Genomic DNA, 27,207 nt, shown 5'->3' with positions numbered 1-27,207 from the left:
TAGCCTGTCCTGTCCATTAAAGCTTTGAAGACAAGCATCGAATTCACTCTATGAAAGTCCTGGATGACATCTTCTTCCAATAGAAGGCTGTTTTGTCTACACTGACAGTCTGTTCTTAGTGTAGCCACTTTCATCAATGATCTTAGCTAGATTTTCTGGATAACTTGCCACAGTCTCTATATCAGCACTTGCTGCTTCATCTTGCACTTTTATGTCATGGAGATGACTTATTTCTTTAAATCTCATGAACCAAAGTCTGCTAGCTTCCAACTTTTCTTCTGCAGCTTCCTCACCTCTCTCAGGCTTCATATAATTGAAAGGTATTAGGGCCTTGCTCTGGACTTGGCTTTGGCTTAAGATAATGGTGCATCTGGTTTGATCTTCTCTATCCAGACCACTCCAACTTTCTCCATATCAGCAATAAGACTGTTTCTCTTTCTTATCATTTGTAGGTTCGCTGGATTAGCACTTTTCATTTCCTTTCAGAACTTTTCATTTGCATTCCCAAGTTTGCTAGCTGTTGACATGCCTTCCTTAATAAGCCTAATCATTTATTTCTAGTTTCTGATTTAAAGTGAGAGATGTGAAACTCTTCCTTTCATTTGAACACTTTGAGGCCATTGTAGGGTTATCAATTAACCTAATTTTAATATTGTTATGTCTCAGGGAATAAGGAGGCCTGAAGAGATGGAGAGGATGGGAGAATGGCTGGTCAGTGGAGCTGTCAAAGCACGCAAAGTATTTATGGATTAAGTTAGATGTCTTCAATTGACATGGTTTGTAGTGCCCCAAAACAACTATGATAGTAACATCAAAGATCAATGATCACAGATCACCCTAATAGATATAACAACAAGAAAGTACGAAATATTGTGAGAATTATCACAACATGACACAGAAACATGAAATGGGCACATGCTGTTAGAAAAATGGCGCTCATTAACTTGCTTAATGCAGGATGGCCACAAACCTTCAATATTTAAAAACTCTTATTATCTGTGAAGTGTACGTAATACAGTGAAGCACAATCAAATGAGATGTGCCTGTAGAGGACTCCAGATTTCTACATCGAGTGATTCCTTTCTATTCTTTAGTCTTTTAAGAGTATTTAAAACTGAACATTGTATGATGAGTCTTTTACCAGACCTTTAGGTGTGGCTCAAAAAATACCAAAAGTACACATAGCATTTATTCATTTATTTTTAGCTCTTTAGAGGTTACTGTTTGCAAGTTTTTGATCCATCAGTGATATCTTTATGTATCAATATCAAATATTATGAGCCTATTATGTGTCAGATACTTTGCACATATCCATCCTTCCTTCCTTAATCCACACATCTTAGTTATTATTATTCCCATGTAGTGGATATGTCATAGACAGGGGTGCTAAAGATGTCATATATGTATTTTTTAAATCAATTCAATCTGACTCCATGTACCCTTGTCCCGCTAAGTCAATCTTTCATCATTAGGATTCTCTTTTCAACCCCTTCCCTATGACAGTACAAATGTCAGAAGGGTCTTACTCAAACAGAGGCTTTGGAGAAAGCCATTTGGTTTTCTGCCCATCCTGGTCACAGCTCATTTGCTCATTCTATAAGTCCACATTTTTTTTTTTTTTGAGGCAGAGTCTTGCTCTGTTGTCCAGGATCCAGTGCAGTGGCACCATCTGGGCTTACTGCAACCTCTGCCTTTTGAGTTCAAGCGATTCTCCTCCCTCAGCCTCCTGAGTAGCTGGGATTACAGGCACATACCACCATGCCTAGCTAACTTTTGTATTTTTAGTAGAGATGGGGTTTTGACATGTTGGCCAGGCTAATCTTGAACTCCTGGCCTCAAGTGATCCTTCTGCTTTGGCCTCCCAAAGGGCTCGGATTACAGTCCTGAGCCACTGTCCCTGGCCCCATATGTTTTTTTTTTTTTTTCTTTTTTTTTTTTTAACGGCATCCTTGTCAAGACTGAGAACAAAAGTACTTAAGGTCACTTCTCTCTGTGATATCATCCAGCCATCACCTTTTTTACACTGCAGTCTCCTAGGGATCCTGCCAGGTTAGTTTTTTATGAAAACAAAGCCAAGAAGAAAAGCTGTCTTCAGGTATCATAAATAAGGTCAGGGAGACCTTGCCACCTTCTTTGAATGGGAAGAATAAAATGCAATGATAAAACAAAACAAAAAAGTGAAAGCATCCTGCCACATCCCATTTAGAGTAGTTACTCTACCCTTTTAGAGTCATCAGATAATTTGCCAAAGTCATTGTGGTGGGAATGATCATGATTCCCCGAAGATGTCCACATTGGAATCCCCAGAAGCTGTGATTTTTACTTTACGTGACATGAAGGAACTCGTGGATATGCTTGATGGAAGAATATCCTGGATTATTTGAGTGGATTCAATTTCATCTCATGAGTTCTTAAAAGTAGAACATGGCTCGGATATGAGTGAGGACTAAACCATCCATGTGGCTGGCTTTGAAGATGCAGGGAGGGAGCTATGAGTCAAAGAATGTGGCAGCCTCCAGAAGCTGTGAACAGTCCTTAGCTACAGTCAACAAGAAAACTGGGACCTACAACCACAAAGAACTGAGCTCTGCCAACGATCTGAATGAGGAAGAAAATGGATCCTCCCCTTGAACTCTCAGAAAAGAAAACAGCTTTGCCGATACCTTAATTTTAGCTCAGTGAGTCTGTAGGTATGACCCGAAGAACTGTAAGCTTATACATTTGTGTTGTTTAAACTGCGGAGTTTGTGATAATTTGTTACGGCAGCAATAGCCAATATAGTCACAAAGTTAATAAACGCCAAGCTTGCACTCCAGATCTGTCATAGTCTAAAGTCCATGCTCTCTGTATGATGTTATATTTCTTCTATTTAAAGTATTCCCAGGTCCAGCGCTATCCTACACAAAGTTAAATTAGAAAATGGAAAATGTGGATTTTTTCTTCTGAAAATGACCTATTGTTGTAAAAGCAATAGATCTTATTCAGAGTCAGATAATACATACAAATACAAAAAGAAAGTAAAAGCCCCCAGAAATCCAGAATCTAAAAATCAAGGTTAACAATATTTTCACAAACATCCTTCCAGAAAATTTGCTTCATGTGTATATACGATAAATATTTATACTTTTATATATGTTTCTGTAATTGCTTTTTTGATGAGACAATTTTTCATAGATATCATTGTGTCAGTAAATATAGATCAACACCATTATTTTAGGTGACTGAGTAATATTCTATTGTACGGATGATTCATAATTGATTTAAGCAATTCTTATAAATGGACACTAATGTTGTTTCCAATACTTAGCTCTTATAAACAAAACTGTGATTAATGTCTTTTTATCTTACCTTTCTTGTTTGAATATCACATTAAGGTAATTGCAAAATGGGGATATTCACAGTATGCATAAATTACACTTTTATATATTTTGAAAAAACTGACTTCCAGGCAGGTTTTATAACTTACATTCTCAGCAATACTGTGCAAGTGAGTCAATGTTTTCACAAGCTCATCAATGTTAGGTTCTGTTAATCTTTGTGATGTTTGTCTACCTGATAAGCAAATAAATAATAAACTATTTTTTTTGACTTTTTTGTTATTTAACAATTGACTTTAAAAAATGTTTATTGGTTATTTGTGTGTCTTCCTTTGTGGGCTTATTATGAGAAATTGATATAGCATAGTGTAAAAGTGTAGACTTTTTTGAGTGACTGTTCCATTTGCTAGTTGTGCAATTTTTGAACAAGTTATTTAAATGATCCGAACCTCAGTTTTTCTACCTATGATATAGGCATAATATTATATACTTCCTAAAGTTACTGAAAAAAATGAAAATAGATAATTTAGGTAAAACTCTTAGCCTGGGATGCAATGAGGTGTTTCATAAATATTTGTTATTGTTAATGAGATATTTTGTTTTATACATTTTAATTTGCAAAAATTTAAGAGCTCTTTAATTATTAAGGCTATTTATTCTTTGATATTAACGTTGCAAAATGTTTTGTGTGAGTCTATTTTAAACCACTAGAAATGGAGAAGAAAATATGGATACAGTCCTAGAAATACAGGTACTTAAATTCTTTCAAAAAAATGAATCAGTGGCAGGGCATGGTGGTTCACACCTGTAATCCCAGCACTTTGGGAGGCTGAGGTGGGTGGATCACCTGAGGTCAGGAGGTCAAGACCAGCCTGGCCAATATGGTGAAATCCCATCTCTACTAAAAATACAAAAATTAGCCGGGTGTGGTGGTGTGTGCCTGTAGTCCCAGCTACTCGGGAGGCTGAGAGGCAGGAGAATCACTTGAACCTGGGAGGCGGAGGTTGTAGTGAGCCGAGATTGTGCCATTGCACTCTGGCCTGGGTGACAGAGTGAGATTCTGTCTCAAAAAAAAAAAAAAAAAAAAAAAAAAAAAAAAAAAAAAATCAGTGTATTATGGCTCCGATCTAGTCCTATAGAAGGCATTTCATCTGAAAAAAACTGTAGAGAATCTCCAAAAGGTCCAGTTGTACTTGGCTGTTCTGATTTCTATGTTGTCATTTGCCAATGGCTGAGGTTGTTCAATCTCAGGGACTGACTACAGCTGTAGGGTTTTTAGCTTATAACAAAGACAGGAATGGGGAACTCACAGTTAATTTCAGCCCCCATTTGGCCAGTGCTTCTTTTGCTAGCAAGGCCCTGACCAACTTTTCCAAACCTGGTGTTGGGGGTTGCACACTGTCATCACTTAATTTTGTTTGTTTTTTGAGACAGGGTTGGCTTTGTTGTTCAAGCTGGAATACAGTGGTGTGATCATAGTTCACTGTGGCTTCAACCTCCTGGGCTCAAGTGGTTTTCCTGCCTCAGCCTCTCAAGTAAGTAGCTGGGACTACAGAAGCATGCTGCCACACCTGGCTAATTTTAAATTTTTTGTAGAGACAGAGTCTTGCCATGTTGCCCAGGCTGGTCTTGAACTCCTGGGCTTAAGCCATCCTCCCAATTTGGCTTTCCAAAATGCTGGCATTATAGGCTTGAGCCACTGCACCTGGCCACTGACGTCACTTAAGCTCTATTTAAAAATCAACCCTTACTCTTAACTCCTCCCCAGCCTCGTGGGACCCTTTCATGAGCATTGATATCGCAGCCCTAAATTCTAGGTTTTTAGTAGGGAGGAGCCCTGCCTCTGACAGCCCCTCCCTCAGCCATACAGAGGGGTGTGGAGTTCTGGTTAACATTTATTTCTCTTTGCTATGATCTGGCTCCCTCTCCCTCCTCAGAGGGGTCAATGCCCTGCCCCCTTCCCTTGCTCAGACTTTTCCTGGAATCATCAGCTTTCTTCCTCTTGACTGACTGATTCGGGGCCCAGCCTGCCAGCTGCCGACGGAGGAGTGATTCGTTGATTCATGTTAACAACTATTAATAGGGCTCATTATTTTCCAGGAAACCGACAAGATGATGCTCCTCCTTGTCTTCTGTTTTGGGGGTACAATTGATTCCTCCTCACCACGTTAAGTGGCAGCCATTTAAATCATATTGATGTCTACCGTTCAAAGTGATGCCTCTGATGTCTTGCGTGGTAACAAATTAAATATGGGAGCTGGAATCCTGAACATGCCATTTACCTATTTTCAGGCACAAGGTGGAGCTTATTGCAAAGAGTGAGGCACTGGGGTTTTTTATTTTGAGGCATAGATGTGTGAATATAGTCTGTGTGGAGTTTCACAGATAAGTGTCTATGTGTCTGACTTCTGCCTGGGTATGCATTTATTTTTCCCCCTTGTCAGTCACTAAAGTCTGAATTTCTCTGTTTATCACTAACTTTAAAATATATCCCCAGTGCCTCAATGGAGTTAATCAGAGGACCTTATAAGTTCTGGTGATTTCTGGACTCTTCCAGAAGAATGCTGAACTGTTTTAAGTGTATGCATTGGGTGGGTAGGATTGACAGGCAGGTGAGTGAGAATAGGAAATTAACATGGACTTGGGAGGAGACAACATAAGATTCAAGATTAATTACCTCTGGCTGGGCAAAGTGGTTCATGCCTGTAATCTCAGCACTTTGGGAGGATGAGGAGGGAGAATTGCTTGAGGCTAGGAGTTCAAGGTCAGCCTGGGCAACATAGCAAGACCCTGTCTGTACTAAAAATTTTAAAATTACCCAAGCTTGGTGGCACATGCCTATAGGCCAAGCTACTAGGGAAGCTGGGGTGGGAGGATTGCTTGAGCTCAGGAGTTCGAGGTTGCAGTGAGCTATGATTGCACCAGTGTACTCCAGCCTGGGTGACAGCATGAGACCCTGTCTCTTACCAAAAAAAAGATCAGTTACCTCTAAAAAGAGATGGGACTAACATGAAGCAAGCCACCTTGTAGATAGCAGTGCAGAACTAGTGGGATGTTGGACTATTGTGGTTTGCCTGTTGTTTCTTTTTTATTAAAATCAAAACAAAACAAAAAAACCCATTGTTCTTTTCTTCCACCCTGGCCAGTATGCTTGTAAGAGGGGACATTGGTGGTGGATCTTCTCTTCTGATACTGTGACTCCTCAAGTCTCCCACTGGGATCCTGAGCCCTGTGACTGGTCAGAAAGACTGCGTGGAAACCGGTGGTCCTGCCCTAGGATGTGCACGTCTTTCTGTGTGTCTGCTGGAGGATGCTTGCTTGTCTGTGTGTGCATGTGTATTTCTGTGCAGGTGCATTTCAGAATGTTTGCGGCTTGTCTGGGAGTTGCTGATTTGCTAAGTGTGGTGCAAAGCCACAAGGGAGAAAAAACTTTCCTAAGGACGGATTTGTAATGGCTTCACAAAGTGGACGGGAGTGAAATAAGACAGCTGGGAGAAGCAGCTTATGCAGTGATTGCTTCCCGCGCACCCCTTAAGTGAGTTGGCAGCCCGAGCTTCAGCGAGTGGCGCATCTGATTGATTGATTTAACATTACAGCCTCCGAAAATTGTGGAGGAGCTGTAATTGTTGCTGGAGGTGGCTGTCAGCTTCACGCTGAGTGAGTGACTGGTGTCTGAGAGATCCCTGGGGCCCTCTCGCTGGCCCTGTGTGAGGGGTTCCCTTCAAGCTTCATCGGCACTACTGTTGCTTGGCGGACTCGTTGGCGACCACTGGGTTTAAGGGCTTTGGAGGCTGATGTGCAGGCAACACACACACAAACACACGTGGGTGCACACAATCACACAGGCACAGGCACAGGCACATCACATCTGTTTGAGTTTTTGTTAAAATGACCTGGAAAATGGTCTCATTAGACATCTACCTTTACTGCCTCTTACCTTTATTTCCCTGGCCATAGGGAAATTGGGTCATAGGGTCACAGGGAAGTTAGGTCAAGCCCCATACTTGAGCACAGCAAGATGATGACTTTTTGTTGTTGTTGTTGTTGGTTTTTTTTGTTTTTATTTTTTTTTTTTTGAGATAAGGTCTCACTCTGTTGTCCAGGTTGGAGTGCAGTGGCATGATCACAGCTCACTGTATCCTCAAGGCTCAGGTGATCCTCCCATCTCAGCCTCCTGAGTAGTTGGGACCACAGATGCACACCTCCGTGCTTGGCAAATTTTTAATTTTCTTGCAGAGACAGGGTCTTGACATGTTGCCTGGGCTGATCTCAAACTCCTGGGCTCAAGTAATCCTCCTGCCTCGGCCTTCCAAAATGCTAGGATTATAGGCATGAACCACTGGCACCGACTAGATCTTGGCCATCTGTATAGTTTGGCACATTTGGAGTTGACTCACAGTGTAGGAGCAAGGATAAGGACACCATTTGTTTAGCTATCTATTTATTTGAGCAGAGTCACAGAAAGAGTCCCTGACACAGGGACTAGCAGGGAGGGAGCAAAGGGTGTTCCACACAAAGGAATGAGGTGCAGACAAGCAGGAAGTGTATGCACCTGCAGAGGACCTTACAGGACAGATAAAGGTGGGACAGTCAAGGAAGCCATTTTGAATTGTTCCTGGAGTCCCACTATTTTCTCAGGAAGTAGCTGCTGAGTAATGTGAATCCAAGACCATTGGTCCTTAAACTCCCTTAAGCTGATGAATGATATTCCATTATTTTGCCTCTTGGTTTAGGGTTTTGGATACTTTAAAATTCAAATATCCCAGGGGGAGGAAGTATTTTCATTTTTTTCCCCACTCATTTACACTTTTCTGGAAGTTGGCTTATTAGATCTTCTCCCTAGAACATGTTTTGAGTGGGTGAGGACAAGTGGGTGGTGGATGTAAGGAGGAATCTGCAGGAGTGAATTAGCTTCTCTAGGGGGATTGATAGGGTAATCCATCATCTAACTGACTGTGTTTTCTGGTAACTATGGCTGTTCTCTGGAGGGGTAGCAAATGTGGTTGAGTGGACATGGGATGGATGACCCTCATAAAGAGTAACCAACCGGACATGGTGGCTCATGTCTATAATCCCGACACTTTGGAAGGCTCAGGCAGGAGGATTGCTCGAGTCCAGGAGTTCAAGATCAGCTTGGGCAACAAAGTGAGACCCCCATCTCCACAAAAAATTTACAAATTAGCTGGGTGTAGTGGTTCGTGCCTATAGTCCCAGCTACTTGGGAGGCTGAGGTGGGAGGATCCCTTGAGCTGTGATCCCAGGAGTTTTTGAGGCCGCAGTGCGCTGTGATCACACCTCTTCACTCCAACCTGGGTGACAGAGTGAGACCCTGTCTCAAAAAAAAAAAAAAAAAAAAGAAGTAACAAAATACATATATACTTCCTTTAATCTCAATTTCTTTTGGATTTGTTCCATTGCATGGGGAAACTGAGGGCCTAGGAAATGCTTCAGAATGACTCTTGCTAAACATGGCCTGAACAATTTCAGGCCAATGACATTGATAAATGACACATTCCTCAGGGCAGGCTCATCCTCAGGGCAGGGTCCCAGGTCGCACGTGAGATGTGTGGTCTGTGCTTTCAGCATGCCATCTACTCCCCCTCCTCCTCCTATGCCACTTTCCTGCAAACCCCTGATCTTCTCCAAACCTCCTTCAGTGGCAGCCTTCCCTACTTCCCTAGCTAATGTGATAGCGATTTCATCCTTTAAGTTGGTCAAGACCAACACCTGGACATTCACTGCTTCAGGAGGTCCTGGGATATACACTTCCAGAGGACCTTGGGGTTCTACCCTCAGCCTCCAGACACACGGTGTCTGAAGACCACACCTCCACCATGGTCACCATGATTCATCTACTGTCAGCTCTTGCCTGGATCACTACAAAGGCTTCTGAGAAGTTCTCCTGCTTCTTCCACCCCTGTCCCCATAGACTAGCATCTGTTCTTAGCACCACAGCCAGAGTGATCTGTGTAAATCATAATCCGGGTTGTGCCACTCCTCTGGCTCCCAACCTGGCAACAGTTCCCTATTTCAAGGGTGAAACCAGGTCCTTAGAGTGGCCCGCAAGGCTCTACACGATCGAACCCTTAAACCCTAGTTCCTCCTTCCTTCCATTCAATTTTCCTTGCGTACTCAGCTCCCTGTTCTTCCTGGAGCAGCTCAGGATGTGTTTCTATGCTCCTACCCTGGATCCTTTGCTGTAGCTGTACCCTTCGCCTAGAAATTTCTCCAAGACATCTGCTTGGCTCCCTCCCTCACTCCTTCCACTCCGCTCAGATGCTATCTTCTTGGTTAACATTTCCCTGACCATCCTATTTAAGACGCATTCTCCCCTCCTATCCCCACCCCTGCCGTGCCTCACCTTTTCTCTTTCTTCCTTTTCTTTCCTTTCTTTTCCTCCCTTTGCCTTTCCCCTTCCTTCCTTCCTTGCTTCCTCCTTCCTTCCATCCTTTTTTTTTTTTTTTTTTTTCCAGCCTCTCGCTCTGTTGCCCAGGCTGGAGTGCAGTGCTGCGATCTGGGCTCACTGCAACTTCTGCTTCCTGGGTTCAAGCAAATCTCCTGCCTCAGCCTCCCCAGTAGGTGGGACTACAGGCGCACATCACCACACCTGGGTATTTTTTTTTCTTTTGTATTTTTAGTACAAATAGGGTTTCCCCATGTTGGCCAGGCTGGTCTTGAACTCCTGACTTCAAGTGATCTGCCCACCTCGGCCTCCCAAAGTGTTGGAATTACAGGCGTGAGTCACTGCGCCATGGAATGTGTTACCTTTTAATGCATAACTTACCTAATTAGTATGTTAATATTTCATTATCTGTCTCCCTCCACCAGAATGGAAGTTCTATGAACTCCTCCTTTGGTCAGTAATGTACTCTGAATACCTTGAAGAGCAGTTGGCATACCATAGGTGCTCAGCGTATATTTGTTGCTTGCTTTTTGATAAATTCTCTCTCTTAGTTAACTGCCCCTGTCTTAAAAAATTTTCATCTGGCCGAGCGCGATGGCTCACACCTGTAACCCTAACACCTTGGGAGGCTGAGGCAGGCAGATCTCTTGAGCCTGGAGGTTCAAGACCAGTCTAAGCAACATAGTGATACCTCATCTCTACAAAATATTAAAAAAAAAATTAGCTGGGTGTGGTAACACACACCTCTAGTCCCAGCTACTCAGCAGGCTGAGGTGGGAGGATCACTTGAACTCAGGAGTTTGAGGCTGCAGTGAGCCACGATTGTGCCACTGCACTCAAGCTTGGGCAAGAGAGTGAGACCCTGTCTCAGAAAAAAAAAAAGAAAAGAAAAGAAAAGAAAAGAGAAATTCTCATATGACAACTCATTCTGGCCTTCCAAATGAAACCTGCCTTCCCAGGCAGTGCCTTATTCTTCTAGGTATTTTCAGTTTCTATCAATCCTTTTAGAAAAACTGACACTGCTGTGTTTTGTTCTCTTAGGACTCTGTTTCTAAGTAGATTGTGTAACTCAGTCTATGCTAAACTGTTATTATTTATTTTTTCCCTTGGACATATTTATAGTACAATATAGTTTGGCCCTAAAAACAAATGTTCTCTTCCTAGGAGTCATTTACCATTTGACTCTCAGGTTTCTAGCAGGCCATGGGGCAGACAATTTTCAAGGGTGAAAGAGCGAGCTTATATCTCAAGTAGGTAGCATGGGTGGTGTGGTCTGGGTTAGCCCTGTCTGCCTCAGAACAGCAGTCAAGAATCCTTGTCCCCAGTCACTGCCCCAAATTCTATATGCTATTTTTCTATTATTAATTAAAGAAACATGGACTATGTGTCTCTATGTATTACTTCATTTTAACCAATGCCACATTTCCGTGTGGGAGATATTATCATCCTCATTTTATAGATAGTATCCCCAAGGGCCAGAGAAGCCAAGTAACTTGTCCAAGTGTGCTAGCAGGTGACCAAGACTGTGATAGGGATTACAGTTCATATTATATCTTTTCAGTCCAAGTTTAATGCTCTCAAAAAAAAAAAAGCATCCCCCCTTTTTTTTCTTTAAGAGACAGGGTCTTGCTTTGTCGCTCAGGCTGGAATGCAGTGGTATGATCATGGGGGTCACTATAACTTCAAACTCCTGCTTTGGTCTCTTGGGAATCCTCCTGCTTTGTTGTCTTGGGAAGCCAGGACTACAGGTGTGCACTACTATGCCTGTGATTTAAAAAATTTTTTGTAGGGATAGGGTCTTGCCACGTTGCCCAGGCTGGTCTCCAACTCCTGGCCTCAAGTGATCCTCCCACCTCAGCCTCCCAAAATATTTGGATTACAGGCATGAGCCACTGTGCCTGGCCAAGACTTCATTTTTTAGGGCAGTTGTAGGTTCATAGCAAAAGTGAGTGGAAAGTACTGAGAGTTCCCATAGTCGTCGCACACCCACAACCTCCCTTACTATCACCATCCTTCACCAGAATGGTGCCTGTGACAGGGATGAACCTAACTATTATTATTGCCCAGAGTCCATAGTTCACATAAGGGCTTGCTCTTGGTGTCATTCATTCTATGGGCTTTAACACATGTACAGTGATATCCATCCATCACTGTAGTATCATACGGGGTAGTTTCACTGTCCTAAAAATCCTCTGTGCTCTGCCTATTCATTCTCCCTCTCCCCTAACCCTGTGAAACCACTGAGCTTTTTACTGTCTCCATAGCTTTTCCTTTTTCAGAAAGTGATATAGCTGGAATCATACAGTACACAGACTTTTCAGATTCACTTTCTTCACTTAGTCATATGCATTTAATGCACATTTTAGTACAGCAGATTCCTCTTGGGTTCAAAAAAATTACCCTCTATGATCCAGAATCAGAATGCAATTAAACATTACTAATTGTATTATTATAATGTATTTAATGGACATTTATAAGATGCCTAATTATAGCTGATATATATAATACATAGCTGCACATATAATATGATTCCATTCATTCTGACTTCCCTCCCCCAGCCCTCAACCTTTTGTAAAGATGGACCCCCTCCTAAGTCCATAGCAACAGGACTCTGAGCTGGTGACTCCCTTATAAGTAATGAGGGGTAAATGTAAGATAAACAAGATGGGGAAAAGAAGCCAGAGAGAGGGAGGGGACTGCAGACACAGGGACATGGTGACCTCCGATTATCCAAAGCTGTTTCTCTAACACAATTTTGTGCTACGACCGCCTGCTGTCTACAGTCTGCACACTGCCTTCACTCCTCCTAATTAAAGCCAGCAGGCTAGGATGGAAAAAATAATCTGAAGCCAAGAGGGTGGGGTAGGGAGAAAGCAATAGCTTCTTTTCTTTTTTGGGGGGAGATTCTGAGCTTGTTCTAGGCTAGGTGAAGCTGCCCCAAAGGACATACCCAGGAAATTAAAACCCAGGGTGGTCAAAGGTATCATTTGAATTTACTGCATTCCATTTTGCTGAGGCCTCTGGACTGTGGCTCAGCATGCTGGAAGAAAGGGAATGACAGATGAGGGAAACTTAGACTTTGTCAGGCTGACATGAGACATGAGAGTCTGCATGACATGAGAGTCTGCATGACTCTCTCCTGGCCCTAACTATTCGTGGAGTCTCAATGGGAGGAAATAGGTATTCAGGAATAACTGCATTTGCCATTATTCTCCTTTCTTTTGTCTACTAGACTACTCGGTGGTCTTAAATTTTGGTGGACATCCAATCACCTGTGTATTAGTACATTCTCTCACTGCTATAAAGAACTACCTGAAACTGGGTAATTTATAAAGAGATGAGGTATAATTGACTCACAGTTCTGCAGGCTGTATAGGAGGCCTGGTTGGGGAGGCCTCAGGAAACTTACAATTATGGCACAAAGGCGAAGGGGATGCAAGCACATCTTCACATGGCAGCAGGAGAGAGAATGAAGGGGTAAGTGCTACACACTTTTAAACAACCAGATCTTGTGACAACTTACTCACTATCATGAGAACAGCAAGGGGGAAAACTGCCCCTGTGAGTCAATCACCTCCCACCAGGCCCCTTTCACAACACTGGGGATTACAATTCAACATGAGATTTGGGTAGGGACACAGACCCAAACCATATCAACCTGGAAGACTGATTAAAACACAGATGGTCAGGACCCACCCCAGAGTTTCTTTTTTTTTCTTTTTTTTTAGATGGAGTCTCACTCAGTCACACCCAGGCTGGAGTGCAAAGATGCGATCTCAGCTCACTGCAACCTCTACCTCCTGGGTTCAAGTGACTCTCCTGCCTCAGCCTCCTGAATAGCCAGGATTACAGGCACCTGCCATCATGCCTGGCTAATTTTTGTATTTTTGTAGAGATGGGGTTTCACCATGTTGGCCAGGCTGGTCTTGATCAGGTCTGAGGTCTGAGGTCAAGATCTCCTGACCTCAGGATCCACCCGCCATGGCTTCCCAAAGTGCTGGGATTACAGGCATGAGCCACTGCACCCGGCTTCACCCCAGGGTTTCTGATTCAGTAGAATCAGGGTGGGTTTCAAGAATGTGCATTTCTAACAAGCTCCCAGGCGATGCTGACGCCGGCGGTCTGGGACCACACTTTGAGAACCAGTGCTCTGGTTCACACTTTGAGAACCAGCTGTTCCCAAACCTTCCCATGTATGGGCCTTCAGAATCATCCATTATTTGATTTTCTTGGTTGGCATTCACAATACATGTAGCTGAAGTGTGCTTGCAAGAGAGAGAAGGTTTTCAGTGCAGGGCATTCTGAGCTAACATGATCCCTCTGTCAGCAGGCAGTGATACATCCATCCACAAAGCCCTGGGTGAGGGAGTTAAGCTCCTTTTAAATAATGTTGGATTGGGACGGGCGTGGTGGCCCATGCCTATAGTTCCAGCTACTTGGGAGGCTGAGGCAGGAGGATGGCTTGAGCTCAGGAGTTCGGGGCTGTAGTGCACTATGCCTAATGGGTGCCCATACTAAGTTTGACATTAATATGGTGATCTCCTGGGAGTGGGGGGCCACCAGGTTGCCTAAGGAAGGGTGAACTGGCTCAAGCTAAAAACGGAGCAGGTGAAAACTCCCACGCTGATCAGTAGTGGGATCACACATGTAAATAGCCACTGCACCCCAGCCTGGGCAAGCCACAAAAAACCAGAAAAACACAAAATGTTGGATTGGGCAACGAGGAGATTGGGGTTGAACCTATTTCCACTATGGGATAGCAGAAAGAGCGTGTGTGGTTAGAGAGTTAGTCAGGTTTGTTCCATTCAATTCCTAGTTCTGCCTCTTATGGTGAAGTAGCATTGAATGTGTTATTTAACTCATTTGTGCTTCCATTTCCTATTCGTAATTTTTTTTTTTTTTTTTTTGAGACAGAGTCTCGCTCTGTCGCCCAGGCTGGAGTGCAGTGGTGCGATCTCGGCTCACTGCAAGCTCCACCTCCCGGGCTCATGCCATTCTCCTGCCTCAGCCTCCCGAGTAGCTGGGACTACAGGCACCCAACACGATGCCCGGCTAATTTTTTGTATTTTTAGCAGAGATGGGGTTTCACCGTGTTAGCCAGGATGGTCTTGATCTCCTGACCTTGTGATCCACCCACCTCGGCCTCCTAAAGTGCTGGGATTACAGGCTTGAGCCACCGCGCCCGGCCCCTATTTGTAAATTTTATTTGTTCCACAAATATTTATTAAGCACATACTGTCTTTCCAGCTTCTGGGGATACAGTGGGTAAGAGCACACAGTTTCTGCCTCATGGAACTTATACTGTGGTCCCAGCTGCTTGGGAGGCTTAAGCAAGAGGATTGTTTGAGCCTAGGAGTTTGAAGCTGCAGTGAGCCATGATTGCACCATTGCACTCCAGCCTGGGTGACAGTGAGACCTTGTCTCAAAAACAAACAAATAAACAAACAAACCCTCCCTGCATTTGTATCCCCTAAATCTACAACAAACAAACAAAAACTAAAAGTACCTTAAAAAAAGAATATCTTAGCATAATTTATGAGATTTTTAAGGGAATGGTTTGTCTTTTCTCCCTCAGCTGTTCATGGTCTCATCTCTAAGGTATAAATGACACATCATTTGACTCTTTCCTTTGACCAGATTTGATGGAGAGAACAAGGTAAAAGCATTGAGGGGAGGGTGGAAGAAGAAAACAGTTCCATATTTTGCACACTCATAGGGAAAGGGCATGGATTTTGCTGCAAACAGGCTCAAGGTTGAATTCTAGTAACTCCACTTAAACTTTGAGCAAATTGTTTAAGCTTTCTTTGTCATCCATGAAATGAAAATACCACTACTACTAATACCTATTTTGTAGGCCAGGAATGGTGGTTCATGTCTGTAATCCCAACACTTTGAGAGGTTTGAGGTGGGAGGATTACTTGAGGTCAGGAGTTCAAGACCAGTCTGGCCAACATGGTGAAACCCTGTCTCTACAAAAATTACTAAAATTAGCTGGGCATGGTGGCAGGTGCCTGTAATCCCAGCTACTTGGGAGGCTGAGGCAAGAGACTCACTTGAATTCGACAGGTGGACGTTGCAGTGAGCTGAGATCGTGCCACTGCACAATCTGGGTGACAGAGTGAGACTCTTTTCTCCAAAATACACCCCAAAAAACAAAAAACACAAAAACCTATTTTACAAAGCCATAGTAGAAGAATGAATAAGTTCTGGTCTGAAGTATCTACTCAATAAATACTTATTATTTGGCATGTTGTTTAGTGCCTTTTTCTTACCACTTTCCTCTCTGTTGATTCTTCTCTGCTCAGGTGAAAAATTTCTCTGCTGTCTGGGCTTCACCTTTTAGGGAAGAAAGATATAAGATATTATGCTAATTTGCATTAATGTTTGGGGCACAATAAGTCACACAGTACCTTTCCCATGAATGTTGCATTTTAAAAGGGAGTATCCCATGGAGAAGGCGATGTTTAATACGCAAGCTGGAATTTCAGGCTTCTACAGCAAAACTAATTTGAAGTGATGGTGGGCAGAGGAGCTTTACTAGTATAGGTCAAAACACCTCTCAAGATCACTGATTTTGTTCTCATTCTTCTCATTCCTGGATCCTAGGTGGTGGGTATTTGCACTGTCTTTAATTGCCATACTCATAGGGTCAAGGGAGGCCTTTTTATCTGGGGAGTCAGGCAGGCAAACCTCTTCCTGGGCCTTAACAGGTTTTATTAGTTTCTGCCCAGTCATTTGGTGGTGTTGGTGCTGGAGGCAGTATGTGTATGTGTGTGGATTTGTAGTTGTTTATTACTCTAGTGGTAGAAATGGGGGCTATGGGCCATGGTGAAGTGGTTGGGCAGGGAAGGCTCCAGAAAGGAGACATTTGGGCTGTCTTTGAAGGAAGAACTGGAGTCTAGCAGGCTGGAAGGACATTTCGGGCAGAAGGAGGAGCACGAACAAAGGCATTTACTAAGAAAGCATCCCTTGGGATGGAGGGGAGGGCTGGAGTGTCTGCAAAGCTGCTGACCTCTGGCCCTGGGGGGTTCCCATCCCCACCCCGTCCATTTCATGGCCTTCCAAACCACTGTGCGGTTAGCAATTCATTGTCTTGAAGGACAAACGCATTGCCCTTTCTTTACTTTAATGCTGCATTCTTTAGGTGTCGGGTCCCACACAGCCAAGGCTTGGGGACTCTGTCTGTCCACGCACACCTTTTTCAGAGGCAAACGTAACCTTTTGGTCCCTGGGTGACTAACCTCTGTGATTGTTTTGCTCATTTGCTATAAATGACTATCTCTACCACTTGGTTAATTATGTGATTACAGCAGCCAGTGACAAGGAGAAAATTAAAAATCCATGCTGCATTTTCCATAACACTTTATTGCTCTATGCAAAAGAGGGCAAATGCAATTTAGCTGAGCTGCGGTGAACAAGAGCTGTTTCCTTCCCCTCGTTTCAGCCCCTCCCTCATCCTCCCCTGGAGAGAAGCTGTGTTAGCAGATGACTAAAGCTGGGAAGAGAGCAGGTATGGAAGGAAACATAAATTACCATTATCCCTGACAATTCTGGACAGTGCCACCCACTGAGCAGCAACTCAGCCAGACATTTTCCCCTGATTTCAGGAAAGGCCAGTGAGTTGTGGGCTTCTGCTAAGTGCATTAGTATAGAACAAGGTTTCAGCTTGGGCTCCATATTTGATCTTTATTTCTTTATCATGTCCTGCTATAGTTGTGCCTCTTCTGAAAAATCCAAGATACAGAAAGGGGAGGCACTGCTAATACGGAGCGAGTACAGTTCTTGGAGCCAAGACACCTGAGTTCTTGGAGTCAAGATATTCTGCCACTACACCAACATTCAAATTCAGGAAATACAGAGAATGCCACAAAGATACTCCTCGAGAAGAGCAACTCCAAGACACATAATTGTCAGATTCATCAAAGTTGAAATGAAGGAAAAAATGTTAAGGGCAGCCAGAGAGAAAGGTCAGTTACACACAAAGGGAAGCCCATCAGACTAACAGCAGAACAGCAGAACTCTCGGCAGAAACTCTCCAAGCCAGAAGAGAGTGGGGGACAATGTTCAACATTCTCAAAGAAAAGAATTTTCAACCCAGAATTTCATACCCAGCCAAACTAAGTTTCATCAGTGAAGGAGAAATAAAATCCTTTACAGACAAACAAATGCTTAGAGATTTTGTCACCACCAGGCCTGCCCTAGAAGAGATCCTGAAGGAAGCACTAAACATTGAAAGGAACAACAGGTACCAGCCATTGCAAAAACATGTCAAAATGTAAAGTCCATCGATGCTAGGAAGAAACTGCATCAACTAGCGAGCAAAATAACCAGCTAATATCAAATGACAGGATCAAGTTCACACGTAACAATATTAACCTTAAATGTAAATGGACTAAATGGTCCAATTAAAAGACACAGAATGGCAAATTGGATAAAGAGTCAAGACCCATCAGTTTGCTGTATTCAGGAGACCCATCTCACATGCAGAGACACACATAGGCTCAAAGTAAAGGGATGGAGGAAGATCTACCAAGCAAATGGAAAACAAAAAAAAAAGCAGGGGTTGCAATCTTAGTCTCTGATAAAACAGACTTTAAACCATCAAAGATCAAAAGAGACAAAGAAGGCCATTACATAATGGTAAAGGGATCAATTCATCAGGAAGAGCTAACTATCCTAAATATATATACACCCAATACAGGAGCACCCAGATTCATAAAGCAAGTCCTTAGAGACGTACAAAGAGACTTAGACTCCCATACAATAATAATGGGAGACTTTAACACCCCACTGTCAACATTAGACAGATCAACGAGACAGAAAGTTAACAAGGATATCCAGGAATTGAACTCAACTCTGCACCAAGCAGACCTAATAGACATCTACAGAACTCTCCACCCCAAATCAACAGAATATACATTCTTCTCAGCAACACATTGCACTTATTCCAAAATTGACCACATAGTTGAAGTAAAGCACTCCTCAGCAAATATAAAAGAACAGAAATTATAACAAACTGTCTCTCAGACCACAATGCAATCAAACTAGAACTCAGGACTAAGAAAATCAACCAAAACTGCTCAACTACATGGAAACTGAACAACCTGCTCCTGAATGACTACTGGGTACATAACGAAATGAAGGCAGAAATAAAGATGTTCTTTGAAACCAATGAGAACAAAGATACAACATGCCAGAATCTCTGGAACACATTTAAAGCAGTGTGTACAGGGAAATTTATAGCACTAAATGCCCACAAGAGAAAGCAGGAAAGATCTAAAATTGACACCCTAACATCACAATTAAAAGAACTAGAGAAGCAAGAGCAAATACATTCAAAAGCTAGCAGAAGGCAAGAAATAACTAAAATCAGAGCAGAACTGAAGGAGCTAGAGACACAAAAAACCCTCCAAAAAATCAATGAATCCAGGAGTTGGTGTTTTGAAAAGATCAACAAAATTGATAGATCACTAGCAAGACTAATAAAGAAGAAAAGAGAGAAGAATCAAATAGACACAATAAAAAATGATAAAGGGGATATCATTACTGACCCCACAGAAATACAAACTACCATCAGAGAATACTATAAACACCTCTATGCAAATAAACTAGAAAACCTAGAAGAAATAGATAATTTCCTGGACAATTACACTCTCCCAAGACTAAACCAGGAAGAAGTTGAATCCCTGAATAGACCAATAGCAGGTTCTGAAATCGAGGCAATAATTAATAACCTACCAACCAAAAAAAGTCCAGGACCAGACAGATTCACAGCTGAATTATACCAGAGGTACAAGGAGGAGTTGGTACCATTCCTTCTGAAACTATTCCAATCCCAATAGAAAAAGAGGGAATCCTCCCTAACTCATTTTACGAGGCCAACATCATCCTGATACCAAAGCCTGACAGAGATACAACAAAAAAAGAGAATTTTAGAACAATATCCCTGATGAACATCAATGCAAAAATCTTCAATAAAATACTGGCAAACCGAATCCAGCAGCATATCAAAAAGCTTATCCACCATGATCAAGTGGGCTTCATCCCTGGGACGCAAGGCTGGTTCAACATATGTAAATCAGTAAACGTAGTCCAGCATATACACAGAACCAAAGACAAAAACCACATGATTATCTCAATAGATGCAGAAAAGGCCTTCGACAAAATTCAACAGCCCTTCATGCTAAAAACTTTCAATAAATTCGGTATTGATGGAACATATCTCAAAATAATAAGAGCTATTTATGACAAACCCACAGCCAATATCATACTGAATGGGCAAAAACTGGAAGCATTCCCTTTGAAAACTGGCACAAGATAGGGATGCCCTCTCTCACCACTCCTATTCAACATAGTGTTGGAAGTTCTGGCTAGGGCAATCAGGCAAGAGAAAGAAATAAAGCGTATTCAGTTAGGAAAAGAAGAAGTCAAATTGTCCCTGTTTGCAGATGACATGATTGTATATTTAGAAAACCCCACTGTCTCAGCCCCAAATCTCCTTAAGCTGATAAGCAACTTCAGCAAAGTCTCAGGATACAAAATTAATGTGCAAAAATCACAAGCATTCTTATACACCAGTAACAGACAAATAGAGAGTCAAATCATGAATGAACTCCCATTCACAATAGCTTCAAAGGGTATCAAACACCTAGGAATCCAACTTACAAGGGATGTAAAGGAACTCTTCAAGGAGAACTACAAATCACTGCTCAGTTAAATAAAAGAGGACACAAACAAATGGAAGAACATACCATGCTCATGGATAGGAAGAATCAATATCGTGAAAATGGCCATACTGCCCAAGGTAAACTATAGATTCAATGCCATCCCCATTAAGCTACCAATGACTTTCTTCACAGTATTGGAAAAACTGCTTTAAAGTTCATATGGAACCGAAAAAGACCCTGCATTGCCAAGACAATCCTAAGCCAAAAGAACAAAGCTGGAAGCATCACAGTACCTGACTTCAAACTATACTACAAGGCTACAGAAACCAAAACAGCATGGTACGGGTACCAAAACAGAGATATAGACTAATGGAACAGAACAGAGTCCTCAGAAATAATACCACACATCTACAGCCATCTGATCTTTGACAAACCTGAGAAAAACAAGAAATGGGGGAAGGGTTCCCTATTTAATAAATGGTGCTGGGAAAATTGGCTAGCCATAAGTAGAAAGCTGAAACTGGATCCTTTCCTTACTCCTTATACGAAAATTAATTCAAGATGGATTAGAGACTTAAATGTTAGACCTAAAACCCTAGAAGAAAACCTAGGTAATACCATTCAGGACATAGGCCTGGGCAAGGACTTCATGTCTAAAACACCAAAAGCAATGGCAGCAAAAGCCAAAATTGACAAATGGGATCTCATTAAACTAAAGAAAACTAAAGAGCTTCTGCACAGCAAAAGAGACTACCATCAGAGTGAACAGGCAACCTACAGAATGGGAGAACATTTTTGCAATCTACTCATCTGACAAAGGGCTAATATCCAGAACCTATAAAGAACTCAATCAATTTACAAGAAAAAAACAAACAACCCCATCAAAAAGTGGGCAAAGGATATGAACAGACACTTCTCAAAAGAAGACATTCATACAGCCAACAGGCACATGAAAAAATGCTCATCATCACTGGCCATCAGAGAAATGCAAATCAAAACCACAATGAGATACCATCTCACACCAGTGAGAATGGCATTCATTAAAAAGTCAGGAAACAACAGGTGCTGGAGAGGACGTGGAGAAATAGGAACACTTTACACTGTTGGTGGGACTGTGAAGTAGTTCAACCATTGTGGAAAACAGTGTGGCAATTCCTCAAGGATCTAGAACTAGAAATACCATTTGACCCAGCCATCCCATTACTGGGGATATACTCAAAGGATTATAAGTCATGCTGCTATAAAGACACATGCACACGTATGTTTATTGCGGCACTATTCACAACAGCAATAACTTGGAATCAACCCAAATGTCCATCAGTGACAGACTGGATTAAGAAAATGTGGCACATATACACCATGGAATACTATGCAGCCATAAAAAAGGATGAGTTCGTGTCCTTTGTAGGGACATGGATGCAGCTGGAAACCATCATTCTCAGCAAACTATCACAAGAACAGAAAACCAAGCACCGCATGTTCTCACTCATAGGTGAGAACTGAACAATGAGATCACTTGGACACAGGAAGGGGAACATCACACACTGGGTCCTATTGTGGTGGGGGGGGAGGGATAGCATTAGGAGAGATACCTAATGTAAATGATGAATTAATGGGTGCAGCACACCAACATGGCACATGTATACATATGTAACAAGCCTGCACGTTGTGCACATGTACCCTAGAACTTAAATTAAAAAAAAAAAAAAAGATATTCTGCCACTTACCTCGTGTCTGAGGTGGGGCCGTTGCTTATTCTAAGCCTCCGTTTTCTCACTTATAAAGTAGGGATTTTAAAGCACCCTTTCTATTCTCTCACATTTAACATCTCTGGAATCAGGCTACCCTGATGATGGTTGTGTTTTAGCATGCGTCAAAAGTTCAACTGACTTCACTTTTTTAAACAGTGTTCCATTAAATAATATTGGGTCTTAGAATTGGCATTTTAGACTTGATGAAATAAGGTCCTGTGCAGGCTGGTTGTAGAGATTTAAAGAAGAAATATATGTTATTTATGTGACTCTCTATGCTATTGTCAGACCCCTAGGATACAAGTTCTAATCCAGGCTCCCTTGTGTTCACCTAGACAAGTTATTCAAAATTGATCCCCTCACCTAGAAAATGAAACAACCTCCAAACTCTCCATAAGAATTAGCCTAAGGTGGCCGGGCGTGGTAGCTCAAGCCTGTAATCCCAGCACGTTGGGAGGCCGAGACAGGTGGATCACCAGGTCAGGAGATGGAGACCATCCTGGCTAACCCGGTGAAACCCCATCTCTACTAAAAAATACAAAAAGCTAGCCGGGCGAGGTGGCGGGCACCTGTAGTCCCAGCTACTTGGGAGGCTGAGGCAGGAGAATGGCGTGAACCCAGGAGGCGGAGCTTGCAGTGAGCTGAAATCCGGCCACTGCACTCCAGCCTGGGCGACACAGCGAGACTCCGTCTCAAAAAAAAAAAAAAAAAGAATTAGCCTAAGGCAGTATAGGGCCAAGGAATTAAACAAAGCTTAGGGGTCAATAGTATTTGCACCATCCCTATCCTCGGCTACACATATTTGTGGATGCAAAGATTCCTGGTAGTTACAAAGGTCAAAGTTACAAAGCTACAAAAGTTACAAGGATTACTGGGAGTTACAAAGACCGGTCACAGATGAGGTTTAGGGTTTATGGGTGTGAGTGGCATACATGTTTAGTTTATCTGTGTTGCTATAACAAAATGCTACAGGTTGGGTAATTTATAAGCCAGAGAAATTCATTTCTCATAGTTTTGGAGGCTGGGAAGTCCAAGATGAAGGCACTGGCAGATTCTATGTCTGCCGAGGGCTGGGTTGCTCTGCTTCCAAGATGGTGCCTTTTACCTCATGTGGTGGAAGGGACGGAAAAGGGTGAGCCCACTTCCTCAAGCCCTTTTATTTTATTTTGTTTTGTTTTTTGAGATGGAGTCTCACTCTGTTGCTCAGGCTGGAGTGCAGTGGTGTGATCTCGGCTCACTGCAACCTCCACGTGCCGGGTTCAAGTGATCTCCTGTCTCAACCTCCCAAGTAGCTGGGATTACAGGTGTGCACCACCACGCCCAGCTATTTTTTTTTAATTTTTAGTTGAGACAGGGTTTTACCATGTTGCCAAGGCTGGTCTTGAGCTCCTGATCTCAAGTGATCAGCCTGCCTTGGCATCCCAAAGTGCTGGGATTACAGGCATTAGCCACCATGCCCAGCCCCTTTTATTTTTGAGAGACAGGGTCTTGCTGTGCTGTCCAGGCTGGAGTGCAGTGGTGCAATAATAGTTCGCTCCAGCCTCGAACTCTGGGGTTTGAGCCATCCTCAGCCTCCCAGGTAACTGAGACTATAGGTATGTGCCGCCATGCCTGGCTAATTTATTTTATTTTGTAGAGACAGAGGCTCTCACTATGTAGCTTAGGCTGGTCTGGAACTCCTGGGCTCAAGTGATACTCTCACCTCAGCCTCTCTAGTAGCTGAGATTACAGGTTTGAGCCACTGCACCCAGCATAAAGTTCCTTTGTAAGAGTTCCCACCTTCATGACTTAATCACCTCCTAAAGGCCCCACCTCTCTATCAAATTGATGATTAAGTTTCAACATATGATTTTGGGGGACACATTCAGACCATCGCATATGGCACAGTAAATTAATATAAGGTGGCTAATTGAGGTATAAAGAGGTATTGCTTGTGAATAGAAGAGGTAATTTCAGCAGACAGGTTCAGGAAATATAACACTCCTTTTGAGTCTTGAATTATGTCTGGAGTTCCAAAAAATGCAGGAATAAGGGAAATGAACAATGAAGCACATGTGAAAAGGGTAAGTTGTGCTCGAGAGGTGACAAATTATCTAGTTTGACTCTAGAGTACTTGGGGGCTAGAAGTGTTAGAAGGGGTTGGAGTGTTTTGGGGCAGAGAAAAAGCTATGATGGGAACTAGGTAACTGACATTACTATCTGCCTACTTGCTCCAGCCACACATCTTGATGTAATCTCTTAAGTCTTTCATTCTTCTTTTTCCTTTGCCTCCCACACGTGATCCTAGAGTAGATTTTGTAGAATCCTACCCCTCTTGCATATCATGCCTCCGTTCATGTCTTTCCATCTCTCTTGCTGTCACTCTGGTCCAGGCCACCTCCATATCTCACTTGAAATCTGCAGGGGCTTCCAACTGAGTTCCCTGCCTCGTCCCTTGCCCCAGTCCAATCTCTTCTTCTTAGGGTAGCTGACCCATTTAGGCTGAATATCACATTAGCTTGCTTCCTTTCTTTCCTTTTCTTTCTTTTTTTTTTTTTTCTGGTTGTTAACACTTCCAACAAGGCAGAAATGAGTAACGGGAAAGTGGAACTTGCTGTGGACACGGCCACAGGACCACCCTTTTGTTCCTGTTGGGATGCCTGGGTCGGTTTCACAGGTCGCCTCTCAGTCCTGCAGGCTGAACCCGTCTGTCTGGGCGCCCCGCGCTGCCTGCCTCCTGGGCACTCTGGGGCGACATGCATGGATGCGTGCTTGTCTAAGGTTCGGTTCGTGCGGTGAGGAGTCTGCACCAAAAATGCTCCATCAGTGAGGGAGAGTCCTCCCCGGGAAGGGCTCCTGTGCCTCCCATTCTAGGCACTTCGAGATTTTCTGCAGGAAGTGCTGTCCTTGAGTCATTCTGTTTTGTCCCGAGGCTGCTGCGAGGAGCGGGACAGGTGGGCACATGCTGAAGAGTGGGGACATGTGAGACGGCTTCAGTCCAGACACAGCCACAGGTCCCGGCCGCCCTACTTTCCCTGACCATAGAAGAGCAGCCCCCAGCAGGCTGCGGGCACAGTTCCGGCTCACTCACGGCCTAGAGCGCAATGCAGGGCCCCAGCACTCCGTCTTAATTTTCACCTTTGTTCCCTCCTGCTTTCCAGCTTTGGTGTCCTTGTCAAGAGGGATTCGAACCCCAAGGTTATAAACACGACACTTGCATTCCCTTCCAATCCTTCATGGTTTTCTGTTTTACACACAAAGCTTACAAACTTTACTTTTTCCAACTGGAAAACCAGTCTTTCCAACATTTTTTAAAAAACAAATTATCCTTTTATCATATGCTGAAAGCCTCACCCATAACAAGCCCACTTCTGCGTTTGACTCTGTTCACTGCCCCTGCATTTACTTCCTAAACGGACCCTTTTGGTAACTTACAGTGAAGAGGTGGCTTTAATAAATATATTCTCCAGAAAGCTCCAGAACCTTTGCGTGGGTCAGGGTGAGAGGTGCCGCCACGATGTAAACAAAACAGAATAGCTGAGTCCTCCAGGTAGGCGCCAGGTGCGATCTGCACAGACCGCGTGTGTGGGAAACGGAGTCAGAGGTGCATCCTCAAAATGCATCCCCCCGCCTCCGGCCGAGCACACAGGCCCTAGGGCCCGGTGGACAGGGCTGGTTCCAGCGTACGCACGCCACTTCCTGGGCTTGGGGGGTGGTACGTCAGAGGCTACCCGTAGCAGGAAGCCCCCGCAGAGGCTAGGGCATCTTCTTCCACTTGGCAGAGACCACAGAAGGGAGCCAGGGGACAGCATCAGAGCCTGGGGACCGGCAGGGGTGCCCAAGGGCACAGCAGCTGCAGGCCATTGGCAAGGCCAGAAGATGGTGAGTGGAAAGCCGGGGGCGCGTGGAGAGACCCCGAGAAGGGGCTCTTCAGCTGGGAGCCCCGCATTTACTGTTTGTGTTTCATCTGGCGATTTTGAAAAAGAAACCAGGTTTTTGTCTGGACCTCCGAGAGCTTCATCTCCCTGGCCAGCCTCTTCCGCTCCAGAGGGCCCAGGTACTGGTGGTGCCGGAAGACGCCCTCCAAGGTGCGGACCTGCTTGGTGGTGAAGGCTGTGTGGACACAGGGGGCCCGCCAGGGGTTTGGCTTCTTAAGCCAGCCACGGCCCTCTCCAGCGCAGGCAGATTTGAGGACCGAGCCTCCTTGATGCTGACGGCCTGAGGGGGCTCTCGCGTGCTGGATGTCTGGCTCGGTCCAGGGAGGCTCCCCGGGGAGACATAAGTAGGCCTGTGGGTGTGGGTCAGCCATGGGCAGCTGCTCTGGGAGAGCCAGTCCACGGAGCCAAAGCTGGAGGCCTGCTGCCGGCCACGAGGTGGGGAGGAGGAGAGACGCATGGCGGTCAGGTGGGTCTGAGGGAAGGCCGGGCGGGGCTGGTCAGGCACAGGACCCACCACCTGCTGCCTTTCTTAAAACCTGCTAATGGTTTCTCATCATACGTGGGGTTAAAAATCCATGGGCCATAAGGCCTACGTGGTCCAGACTCTCCAATCTCGTCTCACACCATTCTCTCCCTTGTTCCTGACGCTCTACCCACCCTGCTCTTCATAGTTCCATCGGGCCTTTGCCTTGGCTGGTTCCTTTGCTTGACGTAGTCATCCCCTAGAGGGTCATGTGGCTTGCTTCTCGTTATTCAGGTCTCCGTTTAAATGTCTCATGCTCAGCTGCTCTTCCTAATCACCCATGGTAGAGTGGTCTCCCACCCCCGTCATTCTCTAGCGCTGCTTTATTTTCTTCATAGCACTTGACTCCATTTGAAATTTTCTGTTTGCTTGCTTAATTTGTCTCCCTTCTACAAAGAAATTAGGAATCTTGACTAATTTCTGATCTCTTGATTTTCCCAGTGTCTCCCATGCTTGACATTTAATTGATATTTACTGAATAAAAAGGCAAAGCTGGAGTGGCAGGCTGAGGCTAAATTTTGGAATGCTTGGGTGCATTGCTAAGGAGCCTGGACTTCACTGGATAGTTAAGAGGAGAGGCATTAAAACTCTTTGAGCAGAGGATTAATACAATTAGAAGTAAACTTTAT

The 27,207-nt window shown here is 43.8% G+C and overlaps 1 long non-coding RNA gene and 1 pseudogene across 1 annotated transcript in view; both read right to left on the bottom strand.

Moving 5' to 3' along the window:
* LOC139355873 (uncharacterized) overlaps positions 1–25,689 on the bottom strand; it is a 106,625-nt gene extending 80,936 nt beyond the window's left edge. Inside the window, exons 1-2 of the long non-coding RNA XR_011607112.1 lie at positions 25,553–25,689; positions 15,993–16,056 (exon numbers count right to left, since the gene is read on the bottom strand). This is a non-coding gene — a long non-coding RNA (uncharacterized lncRNA). The remainder of the gene's footprint in view (positions 1–15,992; positions 16,057–25,552) is intronic.
* Positions 25,690–25,715: 26 nt separating this feature from the next.
* Positions 25,716–26,512, bottom strand: LOC105476630 (homeobox protein VENTX pseudogene; annotated as a pseudogene).
* Between the last annotated feature and the right edge of the window lie 695 nt (positions 26,513–27,207).

Source organism: Macaca nemestrina, chromosome 8, assembly GCF_043159975.1.
Source record: "Macaca nemestrina isolate mMacNem1 chromosome 8, mMacNem.hap1, whole genome shotgun sequence".
In the NCBI taxonomy this organism is placed as follows: Eukaryota; Metazoa; Chordata; class Mammalia; order Primates; family Cercopithecidae; genus Macaca; species Macaca nemestrina.
This window is presented reverse-complemented; position numbering and strand designations above follow the sequence as displayed.